This window comes from Grammomys surdaster, unplaced genomic scaffold (genome assembly GCF_004785775.1).
Source record: "Grammomys surdaster isolate TR1022 unplaced genomic scaffold, NIH_TR_1.0 332278, whole genome shotgun sequence".
NCBI lineage: Eukaryota > Metazoa > Chordata > Mammalia > Rodentia > Muridae > Grammomys > Grammomys surdaster.
This window is the reverse complement of record NW_021627537.1, coordinates 1-9,382: the sequence shown is the minus strand read 5'-3', so window position 1 is coordinate 9,382 and position 9,382 is coordinate 1. Positions and strand designations below refer to the sequence as shown.

Here is a 9,382-nt window from a genome sequence, read left to right as displayed (position 1 = left end):
CACACTGCAGGGCTGAATATACTCCACCATCTAACGTGGCCTCACCGGGCCCTGGAGACTGTTTCAGTGAAACGGGAAAGCACCTGGCTAAGGGACACCAGGCTTCCTGAGTAAAGAAAGTTACCCTTGGGGTAACTGCATGCCTCAGCCTCCCAGCTGTGGATGAATACAAGTAGCACCCCTACGTGTTCCCCACTGGGTCCTGCCTCCAGGCTGAAACTCAAGCCATGCTTTCTCTGATGTGCAGTGTTAGCTCCTGGGGCTATCTCCTGGGAGAATTCAGCTCTCAGTCTCTTTGGACCATGTAGCTTTATTAGTAAGGGGCCCTTGAGCCTAGGTCCAGCCGGAGTCGCATCACACGGGACATGCCACAGCTTCAATTTCCTGGGGCCAGGGAGGCAAGCCAGCCTCAGCATAATCCCCTCTGCTGCCCCCAAAACTGTGTCCCCATGATGTCTACATAGGAAGCCTCCTAGGGGGTTCAGGGTATTGAGGGTATAGCCACATCTTTAAGACAGTAACTCTTAACCAAGGCCAATTTTTCATCCCCAGAATTCTAGGGGAACATGACGATGAGGAGAAAAGTGGCAGGGCAGTCCTGGAGCCTTTGCCAGATGCCAGAGAAAGAAGATCTCCAACATTTACGGTATATGGCCCTTCAAACAGTCTCGACTACGGGACTGCACTCGAGAACCCAGGAAGTGGTCCAGCTGCACCTGCTGCTGCTGCCAAGAGCTGGGTCTGGCTAGCTGAAGGCAGCTGCTATGTCAGCACAGTCCGTCCCAGCCACAGAAAGGGACCAGGGAGAAGAAGCCCCAAGAGAGGACTCCAGCAAGGGAAGGACAGCTCACAAACCCAGCTTTAGTCACAACAAAATGTGGGGCCTCCAGGCAAATGTAGTGACTGTCTCCATGGAAGAGCTCACCCCAAAGACACAGAAGACACCAGAGATTATCTGGAGCCATCGGGTCTGCCTTACATATATGGTGGGGGCAGAAAAAGACCACAGGACTCAAGGGAGGGAACCTAAAGATCATGACACAAAGCTCAAGGTTTTAGGCTTCAGAGAGAACCCCAAGGTCACAGGAGAAATCGTCAAGGTCACAACTCAGGAAGAAACACCAAGAGCACAGCAAAGGTGGAAAGGTCTCAGGAGTAAATGCCAAGGTCACGAGCTTTGGAGAGAACATGTAAGGTCACAGATCCAGAAGAAACCTCAAGGCCAGAAGAAGAAATTCCTAGGTCACAGGAAGAATCCAGAAGGCCAGGTGTCAGGAGGAAAGCTCAAGGTCATGGACTTCAAAAAGAATGTTCAAGGTCACAGGTTCAAAGGAGCAAAGTTCAAGGTCACAGAAAGAAGTCTCAAAGTCACAGGCACCCAGGAAGAAATCCCAAGGTCATGACAGAAAAGCAGAACGCACCACTCAAGGTCAAAAATCAGAGCTCAAGGTCACTAGGAAAAGATCAAGTTAACAGAGGAAAATTTAGTCACCGGGTTCACAGAAAGAAAGCTAAGGTCACAAGAGGAAACACCATCAAGGTCAACACTCAAGGTCATGGGAACTCTCAAGGCAACAGGATCAAACAAGTTAACAGCAGGAAAATAGGAAGCTGAGGGACTCTCAGAGCTCCCGTGCTCTCAGCCCACACACAGGTGGTGCTGGGGGAGAGACAAACAATAGCAGCAATGCCCCACTAGGGCCAACATGTAAAAAAGCAGGCCATTAACTCACCAAAGCAGCACAGCTCACTGGGATGTGTATGGAAACGGGGTGGGGGCCAGATCCAGGGCCCCTGTCTTGTGGGATTGAATAGATGCCACGAAACAGGCCTATGGGCCAGTTCCCGGGTGTCTGGGCTGCTAGGCCTCATAGCATGTGGAATTTCCCACGAGCACCAGGCTTCTGGCTCTCCTGATTTAAGGAACATAACACTGGACCAAGTGGCTTCCCGTAGATCGGCCAGGAGAGTAAAGGCCTGGCCTGCATTGCAGCCCTCCAGCCTCTGAGCCATGCCATTCTGGAAGAGCATCCACCCTTTCCAGGAGAAAGCACAGCCTATGGACAACAGGGACCTCTGATGGCCACTGAGCCACAAGCTGCCCATGTAGACACATCCAGTGTCCAACACCCAGCTCACGGCTGGCTGGCACTCATTGGCATCTGGCTCCGGAGACGGTGTTCTCAAACTTGCTGGCATGACCATTGCCCCCTCTGCTCTGTCCCCATTCCATTCCGCAGCCCAGCCCAGGGCAGAGTCTGTCACTTTGGCAGCCCCCATTCTCCAATCCCCAAGTTTTCACACCCTCAAATCAACCACGTGATGGAGCGACTCCAGGAAGCAACCAGACAAACAGGACCACAGGATGCATCCGATGTGCATTTAAGTTTGTTGAATTTTTTTTCTCCTTTTAGTTCAAAATAAAAAAAAATATATATAGCAGGCTCTCAGGTATATAAACTGATAATATTAAAAATACAAAGTTCACCTTTACAAAACCAAAACAAAACAAGAAAACCACACACACACAATTCTGATTAACAGTGAAACCCAACAGCTTACTATAAAATAATCTCAGTCATGTCTCCATGCCGCCATAAAAGCCATTTAGCAATGGGGGGCAGTCCCTGGGGGAGAGGGGGGACCCACAACTGAATGACCCCCATAGTTCCCTCATATGACTTAAGCTAAAGGGGGCTGAGCAACACAGGAAGGCAGAAGCGCATCAGAAATGATGTATAGGTAGGTATATCATGTTTATTTTAATACACCTCATTAGTTTGGCTAGGAAAAAAATAACCGTCTCGCTGTCCCAACTTACAGCAGCCTCGTGTGTGTTATCAACGAAAATGTCATCCAAGAGATAAAAAAAAAAAAAAAGCTAGGCAGAGAATAAAAAGGAGAAGCTAAATCACTTCATGGTGTAAATAAAATAAAATAAAATAAAAAGGAAAAGGAAAAAGAAATTCCACGTAAGGCCATCAGGAAGGTCCTAGGCAGACTCAAGCGAGGTGGTGGCATCCAGGCCCGTGGGCATCCATCCCCCAGTTGCTCAGCTCCTGTGCCTGGCAGAGCTGGCAGGCAGCATCCCAGGCAGCTCCAGGCGTCCTCGGCGAAAAGCACCTGTGCCCACGGGCAGAATCGAGGGTGGTGGCCAACTTCAGCCCCCACTCGAGGGTCAGTCCTGCAGGGCGGTCCTTCCACTGCCTGCTTCAGCCTCTGTTTCTTCTGGTGGGGTTTTTTGTTGTTGGGTTGTGGTTTGTTGTTTGTTTTTTTTTTTTTAATTTTTTTTTTGTTTTTTTTTTTGTTTTTTTCTTTTTTGTGGTTTTGTTTTCGCTCTCTGTGACAAGGAAGCTTTCTCACTGTCCCTCCGAGTGCTACAGTACTTGCTTTGATGTCACACTGAACAAACGGACACTGTCTCTTTGTCCTCGGACACAGTTTTTCACGGAGGAGAACAAAGACCGCACGCACATTGGCAATGAAGCACCATACATAGTATGTTCAGGAATGTCACACGCCACGTACATCCGTGTCCCGGGAGAGGGCGGCCGGCTCATCTCACCTCACATCTGTGGGAAGGCAGGAAAAGTTGAGGCTATGACCACAGACAGAAAACACCAGAGCTACTTGGCCCCATACAACTTATGTCTTAAGATATGAGGTTGACATATGTAATTTAAAAAAACAAAAACAAAATTTCCACAGCTTAAGATTAATCAAATCTTCCCAACTTAAGGATTGGTACGAAGCTGGTTGCATTTCATAGAAGAACCCATGCTCCCATTGCACAGATGGAGAAACTGAGGCATAGAAAGTTCTTTTTGGCCTTTCCCCTAGCTTTCTTTCTTCCAGACTAAGGCCTGTACTTGTTGAAGGTTGGCAGTTTGGGCCATGAAGTATCCGGGAGAACAGATGCCACCAGCCACCCCATATGTGGCTCTCTGTGACCAATCAGAGCAATGACTTTGTGTGGCTATTCTGGTGCTGGTGATCAAATATTAGCTATCACACAGGTCTACCTCCCAGTTCCATAATGAAGCAAGGAGTGCCAGGTTGTCACTGAGACACCTGCCTCTCACTGGAAGGGGGTCCCTGTCAGCAGCAGGCCCGTCAGAGCCACATGGAGCAACCCCAAGGCCCTGTCCGAGGAGACACATGCCCGAGACAGGCATCCCAGCCACACTCGTATGGGAGCCAGGCTCTCAGACACCCTATCTCTGAGGACTCTCTTGCCCAGAATAACTGTTTGTCTTGGATGCCCCTTAGTCCCGTGTGCCAGGAGGAAGGGCTCAGCCAGACAGGCTCCAGCCCTCTGAGCCAGACAAGCTGACACTCAGGACAGGTCTGCGAAATGACATTGCCCCACCTACATTCCCTGCACTTCCGGGGAAAAACAGCCATCACAGGGTGGGTTCGGAACAAGCATTCCTAAGAGGCTGTACAGGCCTCCTTTACCTGCCCGGACTCTTCCACCTTGGGGCTGCCACCATGGGTCCTGAGGGTAATTTTAAGGATAGAATTCCACAGCACCAAGTACAAAGGACCACCCCTCCTGGCCCTACACTGATCGCTACCTCCTTTCCTGATGTCGCTGCTGGTTACAAAAGCCGACTGCCCTGGCCCCTTAGCTCTTCAACCTCCTCAAGCCTCACCATCTGTAAAAGTATGTCCTCTCCTTGGTCAGCGCAGGGGAAGCCTCCCCAGACAACTCCAGCAGAACCACCAGAAGCCCCCACCTTTCCCGCCATGAGGCGCTCTCGCCTGAACAACAACCAAGACAGGGGCAAAGCTGTAGCTGCGAGGAGACCCGGCCAGCAGTCCCGGAAGCACACAGAACCTTGAGCCAATCAGGGCCCATGGAAGCGGGGTTCGCTGGTCTGATTGTGACCCAGCTCTCTGCAAGGGAGTCCCCCAGCTCACCCGGCGGGCAGGGCCTACCTGGTCGGCCGCCTTAGGTGGGTTTTAACCTTTTTCTTTTCCGCTTTTTACCTGATTCCCTACGCCTTCCTGTCAAGGAAAGGGCAGGGAAGGTGAGTGGCCACCGGAGGGCCTGGGGTGGGAAGCCACAGCAATAAACACTGAAGCTGTTTATCTTTCAGAAGGAAAGCCTGATCCGCCCTGGTGCAGACACTTCCGGGTCTGTCTCTGCACCTGGGCTGGCTGAATGCTGGCGGTGAACAAGGTGTGCTGGGCAGGAGAAAAGTCAAGACCCTGGGCGGCAGCAGGGTACAGCCCGAATCCAGTGTCTACGGTCCCACTTGAATGTGACACCTACAGGCACAGTTTCCCTGACTCTTGGTTCTGCAGGCCAGTGTGGACTGCTGGGAAATCCAGGCCCACTGACTCATTCACTCAAGCAACAGATCCCACACCCCTGAGGACCCCCACACAGCAGACAGACAGTGCTGGCCACTCACCCGTCTCCTCCTCCCGATGGTCTGGGTTCAGGTTGGAGGTCGCACATGCACACTCCAGGTGTTCCTCTAACCTCACCTGGACCTCTTTCAATTTTGGCTTCTTCCTGACATACTCCACTTTGGCCACCTGCCAAAGAAATAAAAAGCCAGTGTCAACACGGTGTGCCCAAGGGGGAAACCAGCCTGGCACACCCCAAACCAGGACTCAGATATCTAACCTTCCCAAGGAATCTTCCCTTGAGCTCAGGTCTGATTCCATAAAATAAACCCCTACGCTAGGCCTACAGCTGCCATCCCAGCACCCAGAAGCTCAAGGCTGGCCTGGACTACACAGCAAGGGATGTGGCTCAGTTACCAGAGTGCTTCTCCACAAAGCCAAGTTCCATCCCCATATAAACTGAAAGAACGTGGTGGCCCAAGCCTATAATCCCAGGACTCAGGACGTGGAGGCAGGAGGACCGGGAACTGAAGGTTATCTTTGGCAACAGAGTGTTGAGGCCAGCTTGGATTACATGAGAGTCATAATTGCCCAAAAGATCGCAGGGCATCAGCAAAGAAAGGGCAAGCTGGACAAAAGATGGCGGAACGGCGGAACACCGTACTACTTTACTCCAGTATCTGCGCTGTTAGTAAGAAAACGGAGCCTTGGCTAGAAACAGCAGTTTGGCTACAAAGCTTGCTGAGGGAGGAGACTCTCCCAACTCGTGGTCTCTGAGAGACACACCAACCCAGCAACACACCTCCAGGTGGTACAGAAAGTTCATACCAGACTCTAGAACCCCAGGCAAATCCATCCATAGTCCTGGCCAGATACTGAGCACTACGGCCTCATTCTCGGCAGCACCACGCCATGAGTGTGCCAACTCCACCCCCACACAGACATGCATGTGAGTGGTGCACACAGCTCCCAACAGAGGACTGCATCTCCACACCCCTACCCCACCATGTCCATCCAGCAGTCCCTTAACCCACCACCAGCCCGCATCAACTGCTGCACCAGGAGGCAGCTTGGAGGCACGTACTCTGCCTTATTCCGGCATGACGTCATATTGGGAATCCTCCAGGGAACCCTCCGGGTCACCTCCCTCAGAGTCCAGACAGCCAGTGAGGAGGCAGGATTGTCACCTCCATGGATAGAAAGGAAAAAACAGGCACAACAAGCCCTCTCCCGAAGTGACCGCAGGGTCACGTGGTTGGCGGCTTCTCCCAATCCTGATGCCACCTGGAACATGTGCCAGAGAGCAGCCACCTTCCCAGCGCTGCAGAGCTGCATACAGCCAGCGCCAAGTCCAACTCCCAGAACAGCCCTAAGGGATCTCTACCTCGAGTCTCACCATACATTAGGGAAACTGAGGCTACAGCGGTGCTGAACCCACCCAGGGTAGACTAGAGGTAGCGGCAGCAGCCTTGTGCTATTCAATGATGGGGGCAATGCACAGTCCACCCAGAGTGACTGGGAGAGTTTGGGCAGGGGAACACTCCCCATTGTTCTCCCAAGGAGACAAAAGGACCCAAGCAACGGTCAGCCATACACCAGAGTACCAGACCAGGTAGCTGCTTCAGAGTGCTGGGGACAAGGCTCAGTCAGACTCTGCTGTGGCTACCAGCTTGGCTACATTAATGGTTAACATGGGTGCAAAGGGTGCCAGGTGCCCGGCGGGCGTGTGAAGTACAATGGGTGCCTTAGGTGTGAACACGGTCTGCCAAGTATGAGCTCAGCATGTAGGGCGTGGGGCCAGGGGTCAGGGGTCAAGGGCCAGCCCAGGAGGTTTCGCTACGTCAGAAAGCGGGAGAGACAGCAACTCGGGACAGTAAAAGCCAAGGAGGGTCTTGTCCTGAGAGCTGTAAGCATGGAACCATGTGACAGGCTTCTACCCAGGGGTCTTGCTCAGGAAGCTTTGGTGGAGTGCTGGGCCAGCCTGGGCAGCGCATCTGAGTTGGACTATGCTGTCCAGATACCTCCAACCTGAACTGTGAAATGGGGACAGTGGTCACACCCACCCAGGTAGCTCATGAAAGAACAAAGTTACCTCTGCAGAGACACCCAGAGGTCAAGTGGGTATGGTAGGGCAGGCCTGGAAGCCCAGCACTTGGCAGGCTGAGGCAGGAGGATTGTTTCAAGTCCAGCCTGGTTTATACATACTGAGTTCCAAGCCAGCCCAGCTATAAGAACAAGTATCCAAAAGCAAACAAAAGACACAACATTAAAGAATCACCTAGAAATGGGACATGGCCACCCTAAGGGAGCTTCAACAGGAATCAATACTTGCAGAAGGTTCCTTACTAAAATTAGCCCCCAGGCTCTGTTCAGGAAGTCACCATGTCCCCAGAGGCACTGCAACCCCCGTCCCTAAGCTCAAAAATGTGGTCTCACACTCCACTCCAGGGAACAGAAGAGCAACCCCTGCCTCTATCTCCCTGGGGTAGGTGGGGAAGGAGGGACTTCTCCCAATAGAAAAATGTCAGCCAGTCCCAAGAGGAGCTATAGGCAAAAGTGTCACAGTCCCCAACCACCAAAGATGTCCATAGTCTGGTGATCCAGAAAACTTCAAGACTGCCTAGATAAACCCAGGCCTAAAAAAGACCATGGCCACAGACCAGCAGGTGGGTGCTCTGAGCCCCCACCACAACCTCTGTGGTGGGGACCGGGTGGGCCTCAGGAGGCCCTGAACACAGGTTGTCAGGAGGGAATTTGGTTTGGTTTTAACTACAGTCCTCTAGCCTGACCCAACCCCTGACTGCAAGGCAAGTACAACCTTCTTCACTGAGCCTTGGGGTGCCCTACATGAAGAGCAACTGATGAGCCACTCCAGCAGGGGAGCCCCATTCTTCCAGACAGGCCCGTGGTTATCAGACAGAAACAAACACTGGTTTATAGTAAGTAGCACCTGCCTCGGGAATGCAAGGATTGCAGCCGCTCTGCTACCTCTGTCTGGCCAGGAAATGGCTACATTCTCCCCCCCACACCCAAGAACATGTTATGAATGCTAAATTTTCAGCACTGCCTCCATGACAGCAGAAAAGGAGATGGTAAACTCCCAGGAATCCCACTTGTGCCGCCCCATGCATTCTAGAGTTCCCCCAAGTTCAAACCAGAGTGTCACCTGGCCAGGCCATTATCCAATCACTCTCCTGCAAGGAAGAGGGGGTTGTCCTACTACTCCAAGCCTCAGGCAAGTGGTGTCTATGATAAAAGCCACTGCTGATTGAGCTGAGCAGAGGGCACAGTCCCTTCTGCAGGTCAGCCGCATGGACTGGATTAGAGCCCGTTTTAATAGATAAGAAACCAGGTGCTGGCAAGTGAAAAACTTGCCCAGGTCCCTCATGCTTCTGCTTTCTAATCACCCGGACTTAAAAGAAGCGAGGCCCTAAGGCCTCACAGCACAGCCCCAGAGACCAGGGACCTTCCCAGAACAATCCTTTAACTTCATCAAGAGGGCATTAGGCTCCAGCTTCCAAAGTGCCCAAGGACATCCAGTGAAGGGGGGATGTGGTGCCAGGTCTTAAAGGCGGGGGGGACCCCTATCCCAGCTGACTGAGGGCTCACAGCTTGATAAGCATCAACCACATCTGGGGTGTTTTCTGCCATGCTGCCCCAGCATCCTTAGACCTCAAGCCCCTCACTAGAGGAGGGACCATAAGACTTGTTCCTTCAAGACTAAATAAAGCCTGCCTGGCCACCTTCTCTGAAATCTTTGCACAAGCCACCTGATGGAGGCTAGCTGGGACTTTCCTTAGAACACAGCTCCAGCTGGGCAGTGGTGGTGCACGCCTTTAATCCCAACATGTGGGAGGTAGAGGCAGGAGGATTTCTGAGTTCGAGGCCAGCCTGGCCTACAGAGGGAGTTCCAGGAAAGCCAGGGCAACACAGAGAAACCCTGTCTTGAAAAACCAAAGAAAGAAAGGAAGAAAGGAAGGAAGAGGGAAGGAGGGACAGAGGGGAGAGGGAGGGAGGGAGGGAG

General features: G+C 52.3%; 1 long non-coding RNA gene across 1 annotated transcript; it reads right to left on the bottom strand.

Moving 5' to 3' along the window:
- Positions 1-2,732: 2,732 nt before the first annotated feature.
- LOC114616485 lies at positions 2,733-5,549 on the bottom strand. Its single transcript, XR_003710639.1, has 2 exons — positions 5,421-5,549; positions 2,733-3,572 (listed from the first exon to the last, which is right to left on the bottom strand). It is a non-coding gene; the product is annotated as an uncharacterized LOC114616485 (long non-coding RNA).
- Positions 5,550-9,382: the final 3,833 nt, after the last annotated feature.